The sequence below is a fragment of the Schistocerca serialis genome, chromosome 8 (genome assembly GCF_023864345.2).
Source record: "Schistocerca serialis cubense isolate TAMUIC-IGC-003099 chromosome 8, iqSchSeri2.2, whole genome shotgun sequence".
Classification (NCBI taxonomy): domain Eukaryota; kingdom Metazoa; phylum Arthropoda; class Insecta; order Orthoptera; family Acrididae; genus Schistocerca; species Schistocerca serialis.
This window is the reverse complement of record NC_064645.1, coordinates 149,197,612-149,222,068: the sequence shown is the minus strand read 5'-3', so window position 1 is coordinate 149,222,068 and position 24,457 is coordinate 149,197,612. Positions and strand designations below refer to the sequence as shown.

The window sequence follows — 24,457 nt, the reverse complement described above, 5'->3', positions numbered from 1 at the left end:
TCTGAACGTTCAGGAAGCCGGAAAAACTGCAGCTGACTGGCTTGCAATAAATAAAAGAAATTTTTGTGGGTTAAAGAAACTGGAACAAGAATGCCACAAATGTGTGGAGTTCAGAGGGGAATATGTCGCGTGAATACATTTTGAAATCTGTAGCTGCATTTTTTCGTTATAAAGTCAAGGACTTATCATCACCCAATTACAAGTTATATTGCATGAAAGATTTTTTTCCGTTTTTCATACAACTTACCGTACGGTACGGAGTCACGCTGAAAACTATTTATACTACATGACAATAATAAACAGCTCTCATATAATTGCATATTGTCTATCATATTGATCAAACGAAACAAAGAAATGTAGCATTTTATTTTCATTTTCAGGTATATCAAGGATTTGGAAGTGGTGACCAGCACATCTGTTTACCTCCTGCTACTTGCAAATGCACTGAATGTTTGTTTGCATTCATTCGGTTTCGTAGCGGTAAGTGTGTATTTCACCATTTATGGGTATGCATGGCTGGTTCATAGTTTGTGTATGTACCCTTTGGAATGATGTGCCATTATTAAGGAAGTTAAACTCCAGTATTGTTTATATATCTGCAAACTACATATATGTCTCCGTGTGAAAATACGTACTTCTTTTTTTGGAACTTACGTCATGGGAGAAGAAAAATTTACAGGAATATGTAGGTGTCTTCTTTTCATGATTCACAATTAAAAGAAGCAACTCAGGTTCCTAAACTAGGGTTAACACTAATGTTTAAGGATCCGTGTAAAATTGAGTGGCCGCAAAATAACACGATTTAGTTCATCTTATTTCCATAAAGTTTGTGTGTTGAACTGTGTTATTACTCACATTTTAGTATTGTTTCTGACAATATCTACGAAGACAGTGTCACCAGAGATTAGACAGTATAGAGAAAGGAAATCAGAGAGCGGCTCCTCTTACGTGTGAAATCAAGAATTGCGCTCTACGCCATACTGAAACCGAGTAAATGCGAAACGATAGCTGCTTACTACTACGGCTCTAAATGAACATTGTTACAAAACGGAGCTAATCTAGCGGACTAAACAAAAACTTCTACGAAAGAAACGCTAATGAAACACGATGCGATAGATATTTAGTTAAAAACACATCACAATAAGCTTTTAAATTCATTTCTGTTCACATGTGCAAGCTGTGAACTGCCACTGCTTTTGGCTACAGATGACAATGAAGCTACTTTGTCTTGTAAATATCGGTATTTTCCCTGGCAGCAATTTTCTTTTACAGCTTAATTTTTCGTTTCACAGACAGTGAGTTGATAAATAAAGTTGACTTCCAACAGCAGAACTTTCTGTTTTAGTATCACTGCTCGAATTTTCTTTCACGTTTACAACCCAGAATTAATGCGTAAGCATTACTGTACTTTAAATGAAGGCAATCGGCTGCATTAAAATTTAATTTACACAAATGTTCTGAATTAGGCCCAGACCTAACTTTTCAACTATTACGTTACTTACATTGAAAATAAACCGAACTATGGCTCAATATATTGCATTTATCAATATCTTCATAAAAGACATGAAAAAGAAGTCAACGGCAAAATGCGGGAATGGCGGCGTTACTTCATCAAAATCTTTGAAACTTGGAATAGCCTCATACGAAAATTATGACTGATGTGCTGAAGTTCTGTATTAAGGACAACAAATTTATTCTGTTAATATATTTTGGCAGAAGATGAATGAACCCGCAATTATACGCCAACATTTTTCGAGATGAAGATGACCGCCATCGTGCAGCACCAAAGTGATTCACCCATATGCACTACCTAAGTTAGTGCAAAACTTCGGTGTCTGTTTTTATCTTCAGGTAAAGAATTTGACCAGAAACCTGCAGACTGATCTTACCTCATCGAAAGAAGAGAATAAATCACTTTTCGAGAAGACTGCATCAAAATAAATTCGACTATACGTCACTTTCTATCTTCGCCAATGTTTGGCGACATGATGAGTTATGCGTTGTTTACTGTCAAACTGTGTGATGGAAGAGAACCTTTTGTGAAAGTCAGCCAAGTGTATTTTTAAATAGGAACTTTAAAACAACCATGTAATTGGAAAAACTGGAAAAGTGCCAACACACCGAGAAAATTAGTGCTTGTCCTGTTCTTTTATAAAATATATCATTCCACCACGTCTAAATCAACTATAAAATAATTTAATCAAGTAATTTTATATACAAAATCCTCTGTTTATTTTGTAGAGCAAGTAACTCAAACACTGAAACAAAAAAATAAAATAATTTCAACATATGGACTCGAACGAGGAACCTACGGTTTGCCGTTCTCCGCTCTTTCCACTATGCCAAGCTCTGCCTATTCAATGTGCAATCAACAACAGTTCGTGCCTCGTCTGAGTCGCACCAAAAATGCTATTTTTTAAACGATTGGCCACATGGAGCTCTCACTTCTGTCACTTGCATTCCTGACCAAGCCTCCAATACCAAAATTTTGATGAAATCAGTGACGAGTAGGCGCGGTCCGCTAGTGAGCTGAAAACTACTTGTGCGTGGCGCGTTCCATACTGTAGAGAGGTGCGGCTCTCTTTCTATCCCTAAAAATAATTTCGATAAATTTGCTACATCCAACACACTGCAACATATCACCTAAAATGACCCGAACGTAAAGTAACTAACGACCGTATTTATCACTGCAACCCCTTCACATTTTATACTACAGAGTATTTGGAAATTAAGTGTCACAGTATCTATGACCAATATCGAAAATATAGATAGTTCATCTTCAAGCTATGAGAGAAAACTGTAAGTCACAAAATTGGTTGGTTGTTTCGGGGAAGGAGACCAGACAGCGTGGTCATCGGTCTCATCGGATTAGGGAAGGATGGGGAAGGAAGTCGGCCGTGCTCTTTCAGAGGAACCATCCCGGCATTTGCCTGGAGTGATTTAGGGAAATCACGGAAAACCTAAATCAGAATGGCCGGACGCGGGATTGAACCGTCGTCCTCCCGAATGAAGTCACAAAAGAACTTTATTTTATGTGTCTGTTAGTTCCCTCAGGTTGGAATACGAGGTATTACACACAGTAGAGGAGAAGAGGCGTAAATGCGGAATAAGACGTTTTTAATTCTGTAAGCCTCTGTTTACCAGAATATCTGTGTAGCGTCGCCTATCAGACGGGCCACTCAGGCCCGTGTTGGTTAAATTCACATATATTGACAATATTATGATGAGAACGCCTTTTGAGGTATAAATACTTTTAAAATAATTTCGTGTATTTGAAGTTTACATTTTAAAAACACAGTTTTTATACTTTTACTGGTGCCTTTCATTCTTATTGAAAATATGCGCAGGGTCTACAGAAAATGGCAGACTTTCCGATCATACAGATTTGGTGTAACTATAACATGTACTTTGACTTTTCAACTTTCTTCTCTACACAGTATGCACATCTTCTTTTCTTAGCTGGTGGTTTCACTGAGCTTCCAGAATGGGTGCTGCTAATGAGCTCGTCGACTTCTTTATGCCTGCTAGTTGTTTTCCCAAAGTGGTGATGAAAGTCCGAAGTCTCATATTTTTATTGGTAGCCAGCACCATCTAGATTATGTATGCATTCATTACACATACGTCGATCATGCTGACGAAAACCATTGCCCAACCCCTTGTTTTCCTCTTAACGCTGTAGCATCGCGTCTTCTGCTCCGTGGTGTCAACGCCGCCCTCTGTAGCAATCTATGCCATTATAACTTCAGGTTTCTTTACCTGTGATGATGACACCGATTGGTCATGAAGGGAGCTTAGGACGGCAACAACGGAACATAAGAGGCTATAAACACATCTGGTTGAAAACCAAGTAATGTAAAGTATACTTTACGTCCTTCAGGTGTAATAAAATCAACAGGCAGTTCAACTTTGTTTTTTGGATAGTTCCGACAACAAATAACGAGCTAAATCGACAGACGTAAAAAAAATATCATAACAAGTGATATTACGTTCAGACTTTTCAGGTTCAGTCACCAGGGTCTTCACAACATTCTCTCCAAGTCGCACGTCTCTGGTTGCTTCCTCCTTCCCCAAATACACTTTCATCTTCCAGCAGTAGCTTGTTGCACTGTCACAAATTGCGCAGAGCTTTTTTCCGTTTCTACCAGGTGATGGGATGTTTTGTCGAAATGGACAGCGATCTCGAAATGTGACCAACTGTTCATGTATGATCATGCACCATCCTGAAATCTAGGCATCCATATGGGTAATTTCCCGCATCTGAAAAGCTTCTCTGTTTGGTTCCAGTTTGCCACTTGACTAATGTTCAAGTCGGGTTGCTACATTGTCATGACGCAACACTCCCAGAACAGCATGGAAGTGGACGCGTAACGTAATTTCATTGAACAGTGGTGGGCCATTCTCAGCACTCGAAACCTGAGTGATAACTTCATTTTTTGTCTTGTAAACATACTCTTCACCCAGTCCTCGTAAACAATTCGATCGTTCTTGTTAGTCTACATACACACTTTGTCAATGGGGGGAGGGTGGGTGGCGTACTCAAAAGAAGATTATAAAACAATTCTTCAATATCACAGTTCCTAATCGAATAACTTGTTGCTCCCTGATCATCTTTCAATATATTCTTTTTGATCCGCCTAACAGAAATTCCAGTTTGAGGAGCTGTAGCTATCGTTTCATTCCCATTACGAGAAAATAATAAGTCACACTCATCAGAAATTTCACTAAATTGTTCTTCTGGATCTTCTTACAGAGATTCTTCATGATCATCATCTTCGTGTAGCTCTGAGTTTTCAGCGACATCTACCTCATTGTCACCATCACTGGAAAATTGACATTCACTACGTGGGTTTTCTGAATCAGAAGACTGCTTCCTCAATTCCCTTATCTCCTCATATGTTAGTCCTCTTCTCCGTGACATTTTTAGTTTGTAGACAGAAAACAGTTACCAAATAATGCATCAAAATAAACATGTGCTTACCAGAAGGAGGGCTGTTGAACACTGATAGAATAACAGCGTGAGTCAGTAATGGTAAATGATGTAACAGAAGCTGCGCACACAGACATGTGGTTGTTGAAATACTGCTTCTAACTGCACTGGCATGCGAGGCCCGGACGGGAGGAAACGTGCACCAGAAATTTAATACAAATCCAAAGGTAAATTTGCATAATTCTTTTCCAAAATTATGAATAACTTGACAGATTAGGAAAGGTCATAAAATTTCACTAAAATAAGATGCATAGCTACTAAGAGAGAAGATATTAAACAACACGGACGGGCCTCTGAGGCCCGATGGTACGTAAAGCATTAAATAAAAACAGATAACCTCTATTTAGCTTTGTATCAATTACACACAACCAGCCGTGGTGGCCGTGCGGTTCTAGGCGCTGCAGTCCGGAACCGCGGGACTGCTACGGTCGCAGGTTCGAATCCTGCCTCGGGCATGGATGTGTGTGATGTCCTTAGATTAGTTAGGTTTAAGTAGTTCTAAGTTATAGGGGACTGATGACCTAAGATGTTAAGTCCTATAGTGCTCAGAGCCATTTGAACCAATTACATACAGTATTTTTTACAGTTTAATGAGCTATTGTTTACAAAAAGAAAATAGGACTTCTCATTTTTCTCATGTCCTCCTATCAGGATCGCTTTGTGGCTTTGTGGTAACCGCTAGTTTCTTTTCTCTGTGGTCTTTTCTCTTAACGGCTGCTCGGTACGTATTTCTATATTTTACACTACAACAAACAATTGTTTGATTGTAGATAAACCCAGCAGCTAAAATGCACAATTAATAAAATAAACATGGCGTCTTCGTTAGCCATTTACTTCAAACACAGCTATTTTTTACTCGGTTTCAACATGGCCGAGTTCGTGCATGCGGAATAAACTTTGGCGCGTGGATTGCAACTGAGTTTGCATTCTGTGTAGTCTTTTTTCTGTGCCATCACTGTGTACTAACTTTCGACCACACTGTCGATCGTACCCCTGCAGTCACTCTTAGAAAAACAGTGATATGCAAATACAATTGTGGTAAATTAACCACTGAAACTGTCGTAATATGGAATCTGTTGATGGAAGAGACATCGTTTGAGCTGCCTATCCCTCTATATTACAGACAATAATTGTTAGAATTTGACCATCGTTAGGAACAGCGCAGCTGGTAGATGTGTTTACAGACGCCACTCTTTGAAGGAATGTATACTCTGTTCATCATAAGAATAAACCCCATGTAAACATTACACTACGTATTCTTCCGCGTTTGCTAGAACCTCACTGGATTTCGTTTCAAGAGGAGCAGAAACCAAGCAGTCTTGAGTACAGTCAAGCGCGACAATAGGGGTACATTTTATGCTGTGCGTTACACGTACATCGACTCAGTGGTGATATGGGGCAACAGCTTTACCGACGCATTTAACTTGGACAGCACTGGCCAGGCAAGCGATCCAACTAAACTGCAGCGATGTGGACACTGCAGCAAAGACGAAAAAGGGATGAGCAGAAAACAATACAGCTTTGCATGTCACTTAATTTTCAAACAGAAGAAAATTATATACGACAAAACTCAGGTAACACCCTTCTTAGGTGAATTGACAGAAAACATGAGATGCCCTCGATCTAAGGTAACACAGCATTGTGATTAAAAATAAGAATGATAAAAATTTCTGACTTTTACGAGGGTAATTTTTCGTGCATGAGCTGTGCATCGCGTAAAAGCACACTGCTGATTTCACGTGTAGCTAAGTGGTGAAGCCACTGAAGGTATTATAGTCAGTCGTCTGGTATTCTCTGAACTCCTTCCATATCGTAGTCTGAGGAACACATTTCAGTACTGCTCCATTGATAACGAGGCATTCGGTAGCAGAATCGCAAAACACCCAGAAATTCACATCCTCTTTCATGACATGTTGTTCTGCATTTCGCTATCGTTCGGCAGTGATGTGTCGCACAATTTCGCGCATTAGTTCCAGTACGTTTGGCAGCATAATATTTAGTTATTTTTCGTGACAGATCCCTTAACTTGGCCCTAGATCAGCTCTATTGGGTTCTGATAGCAGTGGGATGGTGCAACTGTAACAATGCAGCATTTGTATAGCGTGCTCGGCCTTGTGAAAATTATTGTTTTCCATGTTTCTGTGATGCTTATCACTATGTTTCGTGTGAGATCGCAGCTGTCCCACAAACCAATAGGAATATTCAAATTAAGAGTATTTGAATTTAAATTTTTGTCAAAAAAATTGTGTAATGTTTTCTTAACCTCAGCAATCTTCAACAACCAATTATAAAATATCGATACTTAAAAATTTATGTTTGCAATGAGAACCAGAATTCTGTGTGCAATATGTAATTAGGAACTAAAAGATGTGTATTTTTGTCGATATATTCTGTTTAAATACGAGTTAATTAACTTATATTTGATTAATTTCATATTTAAATGATTTAGTTATTCAAAACGAAAAAAAAAAATTGAGGCCCACAACGAGACTCAAACTGATGCTTCAAAGGAACGCAAGAATATCGTTCTACTACGCTACCCATTACGCCACACACATAAATTGATTGTGATTGACTATCACGTCACAGTTTATTTTTCCCTGTACGCTTGTGAAAAACATTATGAACATCTTCTTTTTCACCATTAACGGCGTTCCGCGCGCATGTTTCACTATGAAGCAGGAAGCGGTGTAATCCAATATCACAGACAGAGTACAAGTAGCGCTTATGGAGACTGTGACTGTACGAGATTTTTGAAATAAAAGTTACGTATCTAAGGTATGATTAAGACAAACATTGATGGCTGTTAATACATCAGAATGTCTTAAAGTTTCATTTACAATGGCACAGTAATAAGGTATCTAATAAATAAGTTGGGCCTACTTCCAGTGACACCAACGTGCGAGAGTTATGGCTGCTGACCAATCATCGCGCTTGTGTCTTTTCACATCAGGTTTACTCTTATGATGAACGACGTATAATAATAAGTCACCATACGTAATGATATCAAGTTGATTTTAGAAAACAAGGCAGTTGTCACCTCGACAACAACCAAACTTTGGCGACCATGAACAACAGAAGCTATTTTCACATTGTCTGAGTGCCCATCTGATGGAGTCTGAGTTCCTATGGAGTATCGTTTCGGCCGTGCAACGGTACTCGTGATTTCATGTCAGAAAGGCCACAGCCCGTAATAACTACCAGGAAGTCATCGGGTGAAACAGAAGTTATATCGGGGGTTCCCCAAAAGAAATGTAACATTCCCTCTGCTGCTCCTAATCTATATGAACATCTTAGCAGCACTATTAAATCGTTTGCATAAGATTCTGGCAGAAATACAGTGGGCATTCTGCATCATTTTCAAGTCGTACACTTCTGCATCACGAGGGTCCCAGCTTATGAATGACGTCACCATTATTGCTAGTGACATCATCAGTCTTATCAGTGACTCAATTTTCCCATGTTGAGAAATGAGAAGCAGATATCTGTTTCAATAGGCAAAAAAAAAAAAAAAATTTTAAAGCCAAGATCGCATACATACGCTATGTGATCAAAAGTATCCGCACACTGCCAAAAATATATGTTTCTCATATTAGGTGCAATGTGCTGCCACCTACTGCCAGGTACTCAATATCAGCGTACTCAGTAGTCATTAGACATCGCGAGAGAGAAGAACGGGGCACTCTGAATAGCTCAAGGACTTCGCCCGTGGTCAGGTGATTTGGCATCACTTGTGTCCTACATCTGTACGAGAGATTTCCACACTCCTAAACATCCCTAGGTCACTGTTTCCTATGTGATAGTGAAGTGGAAACGTGAATGGACACATAACTATTGGGGCAAGGGGGGTATGGCCCAAAAAGTACCATTATACAAGATGGCGGCGATGACGCCATCAACTGACATCAGTTGATGACGTCATCCAATATGGCGTCCGTGACGTCAGTTGATGACGTCATTCAAGATGGCGTCCGTGATGTCAGCTGACGACGCAACTACCGTTGTCCAAGATGGCGGGAAAGTGCCATGCCCCTCTGCCACGCCCCCCCCTGGCAGGAAGCTCAAATTTAATCGTGACAATGCAACCTTTTCTAACCTAAGAGAACGGCGCGAAAGAAGGGCATTTGGACTACCTCCACTAACCTAAATCACCCAACCGCCAGCTCCTTATATGAACTGGCGCCACATTTGAATTTTGGCAGTAAAGAAAGGTCACTTGGGCTATCTCTACTAACCTAAGGAAATGGCTGGAAGAAAGGAAACTTGGGCTACCTCCACTAACCAAGAAATGGCTGGGAGGGGACTCAGCCTGTGCTGGGCTGCTGGAGAGAGGAAGGAGTGTACTCTATTTATTTCAGAACAATTTATAGAGGGATCGAGTATTTTTATCACAATGATACAGAACACAGGCTCTGACATGCTTGGAGTCAAGACACACGGCATACAGACATGCAAACTACTCCTAAGTAACCCATGTATAATGCTCTGCATACACACTGGCTATGTAAAGACCCAAAATAATACATTGCACACCTTACACACATGCAAACCACTCGTAAAAAAATGAAATACATTTATGTCCAGAGACCCAAACAACTCGTAAATCGTCGAAATAATAATCCATCTAAAACATGCCTGATAATCGTCAACTCTCGAAATCATGCACCAGTCTTTATTTAAACAACTCAGGCACTACAACCATCCAGTGTGGTCCTGAGTACAACTGACCTAGTACACAGAACCAGCAGCAGAGGACGCTCTCATATGTAACGTAATCCAAGGTGGCTGCCACGACGTCAACTGATAACGCAAGTACCGTTATCCAAGATGGCGTGAAACAGTGTGTTCACCACGAGGTCTGAACCTCGTACACAGTACTGCTACCAAAGAGTGCTGTCGTCCGTTCCATGATGTAATCTAAGATGGTGGGGGAAATGGCGGGAAAAGACTCTGCCTGTGCTGGACATAAGTCTTTATTTTGCAGGAAGTGTCTCCACCACAAGGTCTTGAATCCAACTGATCTAGTACACTGTACTGCCACCAGAGGGTGCTGTCTCCCCTTGTGACATAATCCAAGATGGTGGTCTGGAGGGGGAAAATGGTGCGAAAATGTCTCAGTCTGCGCTGGGCTGCTGGAGAGAGTAAAGAAGGTGTAATCTTTATTTATTTTGGAACAATTTATTTAGGGATGGAGTACATTTGTCACACATGCTCTTGCGTACTTGGGGTCACACCAAACAGCCCACAGAGCTGTTAGCTTCTTCTAAATAATGCTCTGCTGACAAGCAAACAGCTCCTAAATTAACGAAATAATTTCAGTACAGGCAAACAAACTCCTACTAAATAATGAAGTACACAGATGTGCTGACATGAAATCAACTCATAAACCGTCCAAATAACTCATAGCACAGCCTACAGACCTGCTCACAAAATAATGCAACAGACACACACACACAAAGTACACAGTCACCACCTGCCACTCCCCTGTCCACTGGACCACGGAGAATGCTATCGCACATGCTCCCAGAAGCGGGGATGTACCAGCACTCCCCTCCCCCCCCCACAAAGTCATGCACAGGTGCCTGTTTGGGTCCTGCAAGCTTGAGGCGGCGATGTCTCTTTCATACTTGGTACCTGAGAAATTCCTCTCGAAATACGTGGTTACATGGGTACCGTTGCTGACGCAACCAGACGAGAGTGAAGACCTATTTGCAGAGTGTGTCGACGCTGGACACAAGCCAAATTGACCCATCGGTCTCACTGTGCTGCCAATGGCATGTGAAAATTCTTCGAATGTTATACTGTCATCACATGTCCATCACATTTCCACCAAGTCATCCTCTGGAGCATGCGCGCATGTGTTTGCCATTGATGGCACAATGATGCGTAACTGTGGTGTGGGTCCAGTGGGAGCACCGTTCGCCATTGTTTTGTGAAGACGAGACTTTCAGCGGTAAAATTATTTTGGACAGATTGCTAAATTGCACTGACAGTTAAACCCACGAAAATTGTCTCTAGATCATCAAATACATACGAGACTCACAAGAATATAGGAAGCCAGGAACGTATTTACCAGTGTAACTACAATTAAATACTGTGATTGCTGCTACACTCTGACACCAATCGATGCACAGGTAATGTCTCTTCTGTAACGAATCTCAGTATCTATATCGCACACAATTCTCCATGTAAAAAAATCTTTCACATACCCTTGCAGTTATCTATGTGCTGAATCTATATGTGTGGCAGATCCACACTCGAATGCTAACTCTGGCCTACTGCAGGTCCTCGGAGCCATCCAAAACACGTGCATATACACAGATATAGAGAAAACAGAGCAAACGCTCTACAAATGTGGGAGTGACTGCATACAATCGAGTATAGTTCTATACTAATCCTCCCGATCATTTGGGCTAGGTGTTGGCAGCTGTGCTACATTTACGAGCAGTTTTAGAACACAGAATGAGATGTCATGATCGCATGGAGAGAACCGACATAAAAAATCCACAGAAATGCGAAAAATGACGGGGAATAGGTATAAATTGACCGAATATACATCAAAATGAGGTGAAATTTAGGAATTACTTGCGTATCTTCTGGTTCGCACAGAACAGATTGTACATGGGGACAAGTATGTGGCAGCAGGAGGCATCTCAGGAAAAGTCGACACGGAAGTGAAGGGAATCAGTGAAGCAGTCATTATTTTCTCCATCGAGATAGCATTATAGTGTATGTCTATTGAGGCAGTTTCCCACCATCTTGGATAACAATACTTGCATCATCAGCTGACATCACGGAAGCCATCTTGGATTATGACATAATGTCACAGACGCCATCTTCGATGGCGTCATCAACTGAAATCAGTTGATGACGTCATTGTCGCCATCTTGGATAGCAGTACTTTGGGGCCATACCCCCTAGCCCCAATACAAAAATATACAGGCCGACCTCATCTGTTGATGGTCTGAGACAGCCGACAGTTGAAAAGCGTTGTATGTGTAATAGGAAGACATCTAACCAGATCATCAGACAGGATCCACTGCAAGTGGAATTCCAGACTGCATCAGGATCCACTGCAAGTACTATGACAGTCAGGCAGGAGGTGAGAAAACTTGGATGTCATGATGGAGTGGCTGCTCATAAGCCACACATCACACAGGTAAAAGCAAAACGACGTCTCGCTTAGTGTAAGGAGCGTAAAAATTGGACGATTGAACAGTGCAAAAACGTTGTATGGAGTGACGAATGATGGTACACAGTGTGATGAACCGATGGCAAGGTGTGGGTATGGTGAATACCTGGTGAATGTCATCTGCCAGTGTGTGTAGCGCCAACAGTTCAATTTGTAGGCGGTGGTGTTATGGTATGGTCGTGTTTTTCATGGAGGGGGCTTGTAACCCTAGTTGTTTTGCGTGGCACTATCACAGCACAGGCCTACATTGATGTTTGAAGCACCTTCTTGCTTCCAACTGTTGAAGAGTAATTCGGGGATGGCGATTGCATCTTTCAATACGACCGAGCACCTGTTCATAATGCACAGCCTGTGACGGAATGGTTACACGATAATAACATCCCTGTAATGGATTGGTCTGCACCAAGTCCTGACCTGTATGCTACAGAACACTTTTGGGATGTTTTGGAACGCCGACTTCGTGCCGGGCCTCACCGACTGACATCGACAGCTGTCCTCAGTGCAGCACTCCGTGAAGAATGGACTGCTATTCCCCAAGAATCCTTCCTGCCCCTGATTATACGTACGTCTGCGAGAGTGGAAGCTGTCATCAAGGCTAAGGGTGTGGCAACACCATATTGAATTCCAGCATTCCCGATGGTGTGCGTCACGAACTTGTAAGTCATTTTCAGCCAGGTGCCCAGATACTTTTGATCACATGGTATATTTCTTTATTTTGAACGATTTGTTTCGATATAGGGTAACATAATAGTTATTGACGGAATATATTTCACTTGCGGGTTATGACGTAATATTTCAGAAATATTTTTCTTTGACTTTACAAGAAACAGAAAAGGAAACTGTACATTAGTATACCTTCAATATCTTGTTAAAAACGTTTTCGTTGTGAGCTGTAATTTCTTGCCAAGCTGTCATGATAGTGAATAAAACGAAGCAACTTATACAAAGGTTGTCAGTAATACAAAATTTGCAATCAAAAGGCACCTTGTGTTCATGGTGGTGTGTATATGCACTGACGTGCAAAAACATTATGGCCATCTACCTAATAGCTTGTTTGTCCACCTTTGGAACGAAATACATCAATGATTTTGCGTAACAGGGATCCGGTAGTTTGTTAGTAGGTTTTTTTGTAGTGTGTGGCATTAGACTTATATGCACAGGTCATGTGATTCGCGTAAGGAACAGGCCGCTGATTTGCGTACGCAGTGATGCCTTCCGATAGAGAGCAATATGGGTCTCACAGGATTTACATCAGGCAATGTTGGAAGCCTAGACATCGACCTGAGTTCACTATAATGCTCCTCAAAGCACTGTTGCAAGGTTCTGTCTCCGAGACACTGCTGAGAAATGACACCGCCGCGGGGAAGACATCAGGCTTGAAGGGGTTGCAGGTAGTTCGCACCTGCCAAGGTGTGTTCGAATACTGTCACAGGTCCCATGCAAGAGTTGAAGAATTTCTTCCATATCATAATACAGCCTGCGTCCGTGGCGCGCTGCACTTTTCGGGTCGCCGTTTACCTCGATGACGGCTTCTGTGGAGACGAACATCGAGCTGTTGTGGCAAAAACGTGATTCACCCAAGACCTGACACGTTTCCGTTCATGAACGGTCGAATGCCGATGGTTCCATGCCTGCTGCAATCGTAACTGACAATGTCGTTGCGTCAGCATGTGAATACGTAAGAGTCGTCTGCTACGGAACTCCACATTCAACAGCGTACAATGAACGGTGTGGTCCGAAACTGTTAACTGTTGTGTGTGCGCCTGCAATGTGCTCTTTTGGCAGAGATGCCACAGATCACCATCTGTGCTACTTTACCTAGCAGACAAGCGTCTGAACACCACGTTGTGCGAAGAGCAGTGGACATCCTAGTGATAGTTTTACTGCCCTTCTACCCCTTTCCGTAGATGCGCACGACAGTAGCTCGTGGAAATTCGACCAGTTTCGCTGTTTTCGAGATACTCGTTCTCAGGCTCTGCACAATAATGACCTGCCATTTGTCAAAGCCGCTTAATGGATTACCCCATTTGCAGCCCATATCTTCGCTAGGGTAAGCCCCCGTCCCTGTCTGCTCCGCTTACACACTTGTGTTACCGCGTTACGTGGCCGCAACGCCACCATGCGGCACCCACCGTTGGGGTGGTCGGTGGTCATAATGGTTTGGCTCATCAGAGTACGTAGCGCTCACAGATGATTTTTACGTCATAAAACCACAATATACCATAAAATAGACTTTAGCACATCTATTTACGTTACCCTGATATATTCCATTGTTTGCTGATCCACCATAGTCGGCGTATATGGCAAAACTTGAAGGCAGTGTTCCAAAGATAACGCTTGTATAGTGAGATAAAGCCACTAGATGGCACTTACATCGCTATCATAAGATGAGAATGTAAATTATTATCTTTTCACACTTAAACTTACGTACGTTTGTGAGTGACCGTCAAACATCGAATTGATTACAAACTGTACTGTATTTGTACAGGAAATATTTGTCTACATTATCAAAATACCCAACATACGTTGGTATTACCGCATGAAAGATAGGCAAGTTTAGGTATTTACTCTGCTACAGTTTATTTCTGTGTTGTTAGCTTTAGAAATTTCTGTTTTACGTTGCTAGTGACATATTCGTTCTCCCTGTGTCTCGACCGTTTTCTTCTGTTCTATGTGCAGTCAGATTATAAAGCAGTATTAATGTGACAGAAACGATTTAAGAAATTCAGTATGATTCAACTGAACAATTATGTTCGCGAGAAATTGAAACTCCACTCATCTCTCTTTCTCCTACCACCACTCAACCAAAAAATTCAAGATTGAGGGACAAGCTCGACTTTACTGTTATGCCGCACAACCATCATACTCCTCCTCCTCCATCGCATCCTCTACCAAACCAGTCAGAGGGTAGTATTGAAATTATGCGTAAAAATAACAGCAAATCGCGTTATTTCCGTGATATTTATATAAAATTGCGTAAAGACAAATTGAGTAATGTACCATCTTCCACACTCTCCACCTCTCAGAGCCTAGTATTTCAGCAGTCATTATAATGAAACAACAAATTGGCGTGGAGACACATCCCGCCTATGCTGAAAAGCAACTGCAGGACGTGAATTATTTAAAAAAAAATTCTTCCTAAATTTAAAAAAGTATCTGAATTACATAAAATGACGCAGTGTTGACAACTGTTTTCATCTCCGACTACAAATAATCTTTTATGGACTGCCTCACTAGCCGCATGAGTAAATTTCATCAAAATCTATATATAATTCGCCATGGAATACTGAACAAGTAAATAACATACCCAACACAAACAAAAGATGAAATATAAACACAGTGCGACGGCTGGCAACACTAAACACTGTAAACACTCACGCAGTGAAAAGTCCAAGTAGAGTGTTGTAATAAATGTGGGCGAGAAAACGCCAAAAACTGGCCGTCTGGAGTATAGATACTCATTAAACACACCTCCAGGATGACACATATGAACTAACGACAATGGAAATCGAAACACCAAACAATTTACCGTCACGAAACCTATGCTGCAAAAGTTGTTTCTAACCCGACAAAGAAGTGTCTTACATGAGAAAACATAACATATTGTCATACTTGTAACCACTATGGAAATATATATATATATATATATATATATATATATATATATATATATATATATATATATATATATATGATAGAAAACCTGTATTCCATGCCACTGAAGACCTTGCTTAAAGAAAAGAAGAGGAACGCGTATGGCAAAAAAGAAAGAAAACTGCCTTTCATTTAGATGCACAGACGGACCGTAGCTCTTTGAATTTAGAAGCAGCTAACAAACGGAAAAAAATTAAAAAGCTCTTTATTTTTGAGTAGCTAATCAGAAATGAATGCAAATCAAAAGTCATATACTCCGTCGGAATATTTACAAATATTTTTTTCCTGATATGTCCAAAATAAAGACTATATTGACACACAACATAATTAATTTAGAGTCTACTGTGTGAGGAAAGGCTGCATGAATCATGTCGTGATTAAAGTTAGGTACAGTTTATCCTGAAAAGAATATTACCGCTTCTATGAGGTTTATAACGTACTTTTTCACAACTCTTGTATAACAGTATTTAAATAAAACTTTGTATTTGTAGAAGGTATGTACCTAAACTTTGCACACTAGTTTAAAATGGTGGTATTGTAGTTGTTTCAGGAGGGAGCAACACGGTCGACTGTAATTAAGGAAATGATCTCTTTCCCATCCTTCCTGGGTCAGACGGGCTTATTCTGCTTCTTCGGGCAGTTAGTGATTGACCAGGTATTTAACATTTGTTATTATTACTTTTCACTGATCTTACTGACTGCAGGCTCTCGAACATCTCAAGGACTAGTGTTTTGGTGTGTGTGGTATACTCGTGCATCTATGTACGTTGGAACGCCTATACTACAACTACGTACAAAACACATTTGAAGGAAATGTATTAACATAATGTATAATCGATAGCAGAACATACAGAAGACTGGATTATACTAACATAGCAATATTAAAATCATTGAGTAATATTTTAAACATAGCTGCGCAACAGCAACGGTTCCACGTAATAAGATTAAAAACAGCCGACCAGTTGCAATGGATAAAGTAATCTTTACCTAGGTTTCGACAGATTTAAATCTATCTTCTTCATAAGGCGGCAGTATTACATTAATATGGAATGATATGTCATTGTCGTTTTTACAAATATCTGCATAGATCCATTAGTCCAAATAAAATATAGCCCTGAAAATGGGGTTTGTCAAGTAAATAAAAATTAGTGCATGGAAGTTGCAGAGCTCACAAGTGACTTGTGAGCTCTGCAACTTCCATGCACTAATTTTTATTTACTTGACAAACCCTATTTTCAGAGCTCACAAGTGACTTGTGAGCTCTGCAACTTTCATGCACTAATTTTTATTTACTTGACAAACCCTATTTTCAGGGCTATATTTTATTTGGACTAATGGATCTATGCAGATATTTGTAAAAACGACAATGACATATCGTTCCATATTAATGTAATACTGCCGCCTTCTGAAGAAGATAGATTTAAATCTGTCGAAACCTAGGTAAAGATTACTTTATCCATTGCAACTGGTCGGCTGTTTTTAATCTTATCATTGAGTAATGTTTCACGAAAGTCTATTTCATATTTACTTTTGTTTCAACTGACAACATATGTAATATTTTATATTTTAAAGTATCTTACGATGCTAACGGTAGAGGGGTATACAGAGTAGCTTGCCGCTCGCATGATCTGGGGAGTCGCGTCGCCTCCGGCTCGATCCCGCACAATGGATTAACGATGAGGGCTGGTGTGACGACCATCCTGGATGTGTTTCTTTTAGGCCGTATTCCCAGTCCGACTTTGTGAATAACGTGGTGGCATCATGGTCCACCTCAGTTAACACGATTCACAAATACTTTCACATGGATAACACCAGACACGGACACGTAGTTTGCACAAATCCATACCCAGAGGTGAAGGGGTTGGCTACAGGAAGGGCATTAGGCTACACGCCCACCACTCACACTACCAAATCTAGATTCACACACTGACTCAGTAGATGTACAGGAAAAGGCCAGGGAAAAAGTGAAGAAGAGAAAATACGATTTAGATATTTATCTTTCCAACATTCACAAAGAGGAAATAACATTGAATTGATGCGATGGAGATATGGATCAACGGTGCTTAATGATCAGGTGGGACACATGAATTCGCATCCGGAATTAAATGGTTCAAATGGCTCTGAGCACTATGAGACTTAACATCTGTGGTCGTCAGTTCCAGTAGAACTTAGAACTACTTAAACCTAACTAACCTAAGGACATCACACACATCCATGCCCGAGGCAGGATTCGAACCTGCGACCGTAGCAGTCGCGCGGTCCCAGACTGAGCGTCCGGAACTGCCCCCATGCTACCAAGGGTATGTTAGTATCGATGGTGTTATCATGCCGTAGTGTCTTCCTTTGCCGACAGCGAGGCTCAGTGATTGGTCCAGTCTTTTCGAACGAGATGCTTTATCTCGTGTTTTAAGTCTCACGACCGTGCTATTGTCTGGCCTTCTATTTCATCGTAAATGGTTTTCTGCCCAGGAACATCAACTATTTAATTGCCTGGTACATTTACATGTATTTTAATCCAGCAAAACGTGATATCATGCGATACATGTAGCTCACTAGGCTATTGGAGTTAGAAAAGCTAGAATAACTTCCGCTAATCATCATATCCTTTTACCTCCGCCTATGAACGATGTTTATCTTTTAATCGTCATTCCACGTTCGCTTGTGTTTTCGTTTATTGATATAATCACGAGTTTACAATGATGTAGAAGGTAGACATTTCAGTAACATTTTTCTGAATGCTACAGTTAAGTACATAGAACAACACATAAACCGGAGCGGCGTTATAAACTACAGGCCATTAAAACTGCTACACCACGAAGATGACGTGCTACAGACGCGAAATTTAGCCGACTGGAAGAAGATGCTGTGATATGCAAATGATTAGCTTTTCAGAGCATTCACACAAGGTTGGCGCCGGTGGCGACACCTACAATGTGCTGACATGAGGAAAGTTTCCAACCGATATCTCATACACAAACAGCAGTTGACCGGCGTTGCCTGGTGAAACGTTGTAGTAATGCCCCGTGTTAGGAGGAGAAATGCGTACCGTCACGTTTCCGACTTTGATAAAGGTAGGATTGTAGCCTATCGCGATTGCGGTTTATTGTATCGCGACATTGCTGCTCGCGTTGGTCGAGATCGAATGACTGTTAGCAGAATAAGGAATCGGTGGGTTCAGGAGGGTAATACGGAACGCCGTGCTGGATCCAAACGGCCTCGTATCACTAGCAGTCGAGATGACAGACATTTTATCCGCATGGCTGTAACGGATCATGCAGCCATGTCTCGATCCCCGAGTCAACAGATGAGGACGTTTGTAAGACAACAACCATCTGCACTAACAGTTCGACGACGTTCGCAGCAGTATGGACTATCAGCTCGGAGACCATGGCTGCGGTTACCCTTGACGCCGCATCACGGACAGGAGCGCCTGCGATGGTGTACTCAACGACGATCCTGGGTGCACGAATGGCAAAAAGTCATTTTTTCGGATGAATCCAGGTTGTGTTTACAGCATCAAGATGGTCGCATCCGTGTTTGGCGACATCGCGGTGAACGCACATTGGAAGCGTGTATTCGTCATCGCCATACTGGCGTATCACCCGGCGTGACGGTATGGGGTGCCATTGGTTACACGTCTCGGTCACCTCTTGTTCGCACTGACGGCACTTTGAACAGTGGACGTTAAATTTCATATGTGTTACGACCAGTGGCTCTACCCTTGATTCGATCCCTGCGAAACTCTATATTTCAGCAGAATAATGCACGACTGCATGTTGCAGGTCCTTTACGGGTGTTTCGGGATATAGAAAATGTTCGACTGCTGGCCAGTACATTCTCCAGATCTCTCACCAATTGATAACGTCTGGTCAATGATGGCCGAGCAACTGGGTCGTCACAATACGCCAGTCACTACTCTTGATGAACTGTGGTGTCGTGTTAAGGCTGCATGGGCAGTTGTACCTGTACACGCCATCCAAGCTGTGTTTGACTCAATGTCCAGGCGTATCAAGGCTGTTATTACGGCCAGAGGTGGTTGTTCTGGGTACTGATTTCTCAGGATATATGCACCTTAACTGCATGAAAATATAATCTCATGTCAGTTTTTGTGTAATATATTTGTCCAATGAATACCCGTTTATCATTTGCATTTCTTCTTGTTGTAGCAATTTTAATATCAGTAGTGTATAATATACTTAGGTGACCAAAGTCGTGCGATAGTGATATGCACATGTACAGATCGCGTATTCAAGGTATAAAAGTGAAGTGCATTGGCGGACCTGTCATTTGTACTCAGGTGAAAATTGGATGGGTGAACATCCGGTCTGCCGAGCGCTGTTGGCAAGCGGGGTGCACTCGACCGTTGTGAGGCCAATCGAGGAGCTACTTGACGGAGAAGTAGCGCCTCCGGTCTCGAAAGCTGACAGACGGCCGAGAGAGCGGTGTGCTGACCACATACCCATCCATACTCGTACACAGTGACGCCTGTGGGCTGAGGATGACATGTCGGCCGGTCGGTACCATTGAGCCTTCAAGGCCTGTTCGGGTGGAGTTTAGTTTAGTTATACACGTGAAATAGTTTCCGACCTGATTATGGGCGCACGAGGGAAATTAACAAATCTTTAACGCCGAATGGTAGTTGGAACTAGACGCAAGGGATATTCCATTTTGAATGTAGTTAACGAATTCAATATTCCGAGATCCACAGAGGCGAGAGTGTGTCGAGAATACCAGATTTCAGGCATACGGCCTTCACTTAAAGACAGGGAGCAGTGGCATTTGCGTAGAGTAGTCACCGACAAAAGACAAGTAAAATTGTGTCAAAACAACCGCATGTATCAAGGTGGGATGTACGGTACGAAGAACGACAGTGCGACGGGATTTGGTGATAATGGGCTATGGTAACAGATGAACGATGCGAGTGCCTTTCCTAACAGCGTATCACCTGCAGAGCCTCTCCTGGGGTCGTGGCCATATCCGTTGGAAAACTGTGGCCTTGTCAGATGAGTCCCCATTTCAGTTGGTAAGAGCTGATGATAGGGTTCCAATGTGGTGCACACCCCACGAAGCCATGAACCAAAGTTGTCAACAATACACTGTGCCTCCTGGTAGTGGCTCTATAATGGTTTGAGCTGTGTTTACATGGAATGGATCGGGTTCTCTGGTGCAACTGAACCGATCATTGGCTTGAAATGGCTATTTTCGGCTACTTGAAAACTTACCAGAGCGTGAGCCAGTAACAGTCACTTTCTCATGAGCCTCTGCGACCATGATGTGCACTGTTTGAAAGTACATTTACGAGCGAACGTTTCGGATAATTTAGGCACCAAGCTTGTAAGCAGTGTATTTGTAGTGACTACGGCACATTTTTTGACGCATATTCAGGTGCCATACAATACATAACACCCCCCCCCACCCCTCTCTCTCTCTCTCTCTCTCTCTCTCTCTCCCGCACACACACACACACACACACACACACACACACACACACACACACACACACACACACACACACACGTACATTAGTGTGTACATGGCATCAAAAATACTTAAAGATATTGACAGTGCTAGTGTAACTTACAGTATTTACACATATAAGTCTGTATCATTTGTTTAAAATATGTAAAATTCATCAGAAACACACACACTTTTTATGACAAGTGTCACAATGTTAATTCCACACCTAAAGTGTGTATTGCTTATCAATAACATATAAGCTTCAGTACCGTAACACACACACTCACACACATAATGTTTACATTAAATGTCACACTATTCTTTCAATGTCTGAAACGGCCGTATTATTCATCAAAAATACATTAAAATATTGACAACAATGGCTGAACATTACCACATCTAAAATACGTGTAGCATTTACGAAAAATACGTAAACATCATAAGAAACGTTCACACAATATTTAAGTGTCATAATATTGTTTCCATGTCTAAAAATCTGTATTATTCAATAAAAATACGTAAGTTTCAGAAGAGTGGATGTCTTGTCTAACTTACTGTTTAAGTTACATTTGGCATCCAAAACAAAGCTGTGGACCTCAAATTATGTACGAAAATGCTAGTTACGGCTAAAATAACTTGATAAGGAGGCATTGCAAATTTTCTTTAGTGACCAGAGATCGGTGTTGAACCTTCTCTACCATTGTCTTTGGCGTAAACAAACCAAGCATTTCATACAGTTCGTAGTTATACTGGTACGTTACTTGTACAAGTTGTTTAAGAGATACCATGCGTTAAAGACCTCGCCAAAACCATCATTTTCAGTATGATTTGTTGTGTTCAACTGCCGGAAAACGTGCGTTTGATGGATAAATGTGCTACAGATGCTGCCACTACTTACTGAGTATAGACACAGAGTCTGTAAACATTTTGGCAGCCTTGGCACCAAAGTTCTGATCAGTATATATCGCAGCCTTCCTCGAAAGTTCGTTTTTCTTCATGAATGGAACAGAACCACAGGAAGGTCCTAAATCAAAAGCTTTAAAAAAGCAATGTTAACCAGTCAATAACATCAACATCATATGTTTTTAGTGTAAAAACTGATGTATTATCTTCTTCCATCCTAACACGGTGTTGCTTTCTGCAACTGATACAAGTATCTCACATTCTTCCCTTGAAAATAAACGTCTAAGCTTTCACGATGTATGATGGTTTTCTCGTAGGAAGTGTTATAATCTGAAGGAGTAACAGTGTGTATAGTTATGCCGGAAAAATAAGTGTCAACTAGAATTTCGATGATATTTTGTTAGATGTCGGTAATTTATAGAAATGACAGATTGTTACAAAAATGTTTCGTCAGAGGAAATAGCAAACTGCTTATAATAGTTTTGTGTAGTCATATGGATGCCTTTCAAGCCTACTTGATAATCATCGAACATTCTCATAAGTCATAATTCAGTGCTTTACCAGTTTCTAACTGTAAAACGCGAAGTGTTAACGTATAGTAAGACAAATTAAACATGTTTATAGTTTATTTTCCCTACTAGTTGCACGTTTAGTTTATGGTGTGATTTGCGTCGATCAAATTTGAACATTTTCAGATCCATGTAGTTGTGTGAAAATATCGTCGTACCCTCACAGGGAATACAAATCAGAAGACTGTGTTCTTCTGTGTAGTTTCTGTATGGATATACGACTTTCCTTTTGTAATGACATAGATGTAATTACTAATATGTCAACAGTAGTGTAAATTAAACATTGCTGACCTCTTGATAAAATCTGCTTTGCTCACAGATGGCCAAGCTTAACCGCACACTTCTTCAACGTTACAACGTGAAACGAGCGGAAACCACTTCATTCGGCAGTCATTCGTTACATCACCAACGTCGCACCAACTGACTCGTGTATCCTTAGTATGTAAACTGTTAAATTAAAATAAACTTTAAAATGATGTTCTAGTTATAATAATGTAGTGCGTTGCTGACAGAGTTTGCCACGCCGTTTTGGACTATGTCTGCACAGTAGTTATGACTAACAAATGAGAATAAGAGGTTTGCCGCGTAGACAGGAGCAATATTCTATCGAAGTTTCACTGCAGCAGCAGTTTGGAGTGAAAGCAGTTTCTGCCGGCGCAGATTCTTACAAGCGCCCCATTAAGGTACCAACATTTGTCGTAGTTGTCTCGTCCCACCTTGTGACTCATACGTATGTTTTTGTAGCTGCCTTAACAATAGATACACAAAAACCGTGTACACGTCCATCTCTGCTCTGTTAGGGATTGAAATTAGCAACTTAGTCACGTAATGGAGGGAAAAAAGGAAAGTTTCTGCTATTAAGTACTACGCAGAGTGAAGCCGACAGTTAAATTTTTTCACATTTACAGCTGAAGTTATGCACTGACTTAAAAATTGAACAATCTTTAGTATTAAAATTACTCTTTTTGTAGTACATATAACTTAATTTCTTCCAAATTCCTAATATAGCTAATTTGAAACAGTGAGAAACAATTTGAAACACTATATTGTCAGTTTCTTCTTGTTACAAGCGACAGAATTACAGTCTTTCAGTGAGAAACATCTGTTTAGTCCCACTATATTCATTTAGTTCATCACTATTACAGGACTAAATGACTAAATATCATTTTCATAGGGAGCTTTAAGATTTTTGTTTTCCTCTGTTATTTCTCTGGATTCTGATTGTGCAAACAGCTCTTCCTACTCCATCAGTGGGAAGGCGACAACCGGTTTTAAGATAAAGCAAAACTAATTTTGAATTTGAAAGGAAAAAAAAGGAGAGCCCATGCTTAATATTTGAAAAATTGCAGCAGTTTTTTTCGAGGTAGGGACGTAAGGACCCTTACCACAACTCGTACTTTATACGCAAACTAGCTTAGCGCAAGCACAGATTTATTTTTAATCGAATTTTTATATTTCTAAGAAACTGCAACACCTTCTAAACATTTCACGTTAATTAAGACCATAGAGACATGTACTTTTGACCGAAAAGCGATTCTAATAGCTAGAATACAAGGTTTTTGTTAATCATACCTTTTGCTTTCTTGTCCTTATATTTCCATTGAAACTTTTGCCACCTAACACAAACTTCTTTGTATCTAACTGAGAAATTATGTATCATTTTTCACAGATTTAGGTTTAAAATTATTTTTCATG

The 24,457-nt window shown here is 40.8% G+C and overlaps 1 protein-coding gene across 1 annotated transcript in view; it reads left to right on the top strand.

Moving 5' to 3' along the window:
- LOC126416692 (uncharacterized) overlaps positions 1-24,457 on the top strand; it is a 469,710-nt gene that overhangs the window by 205,256 nt on the left and 239,997 nt on the right. The gene's annotated exons all lie outside the window — the stretch shown is intronic.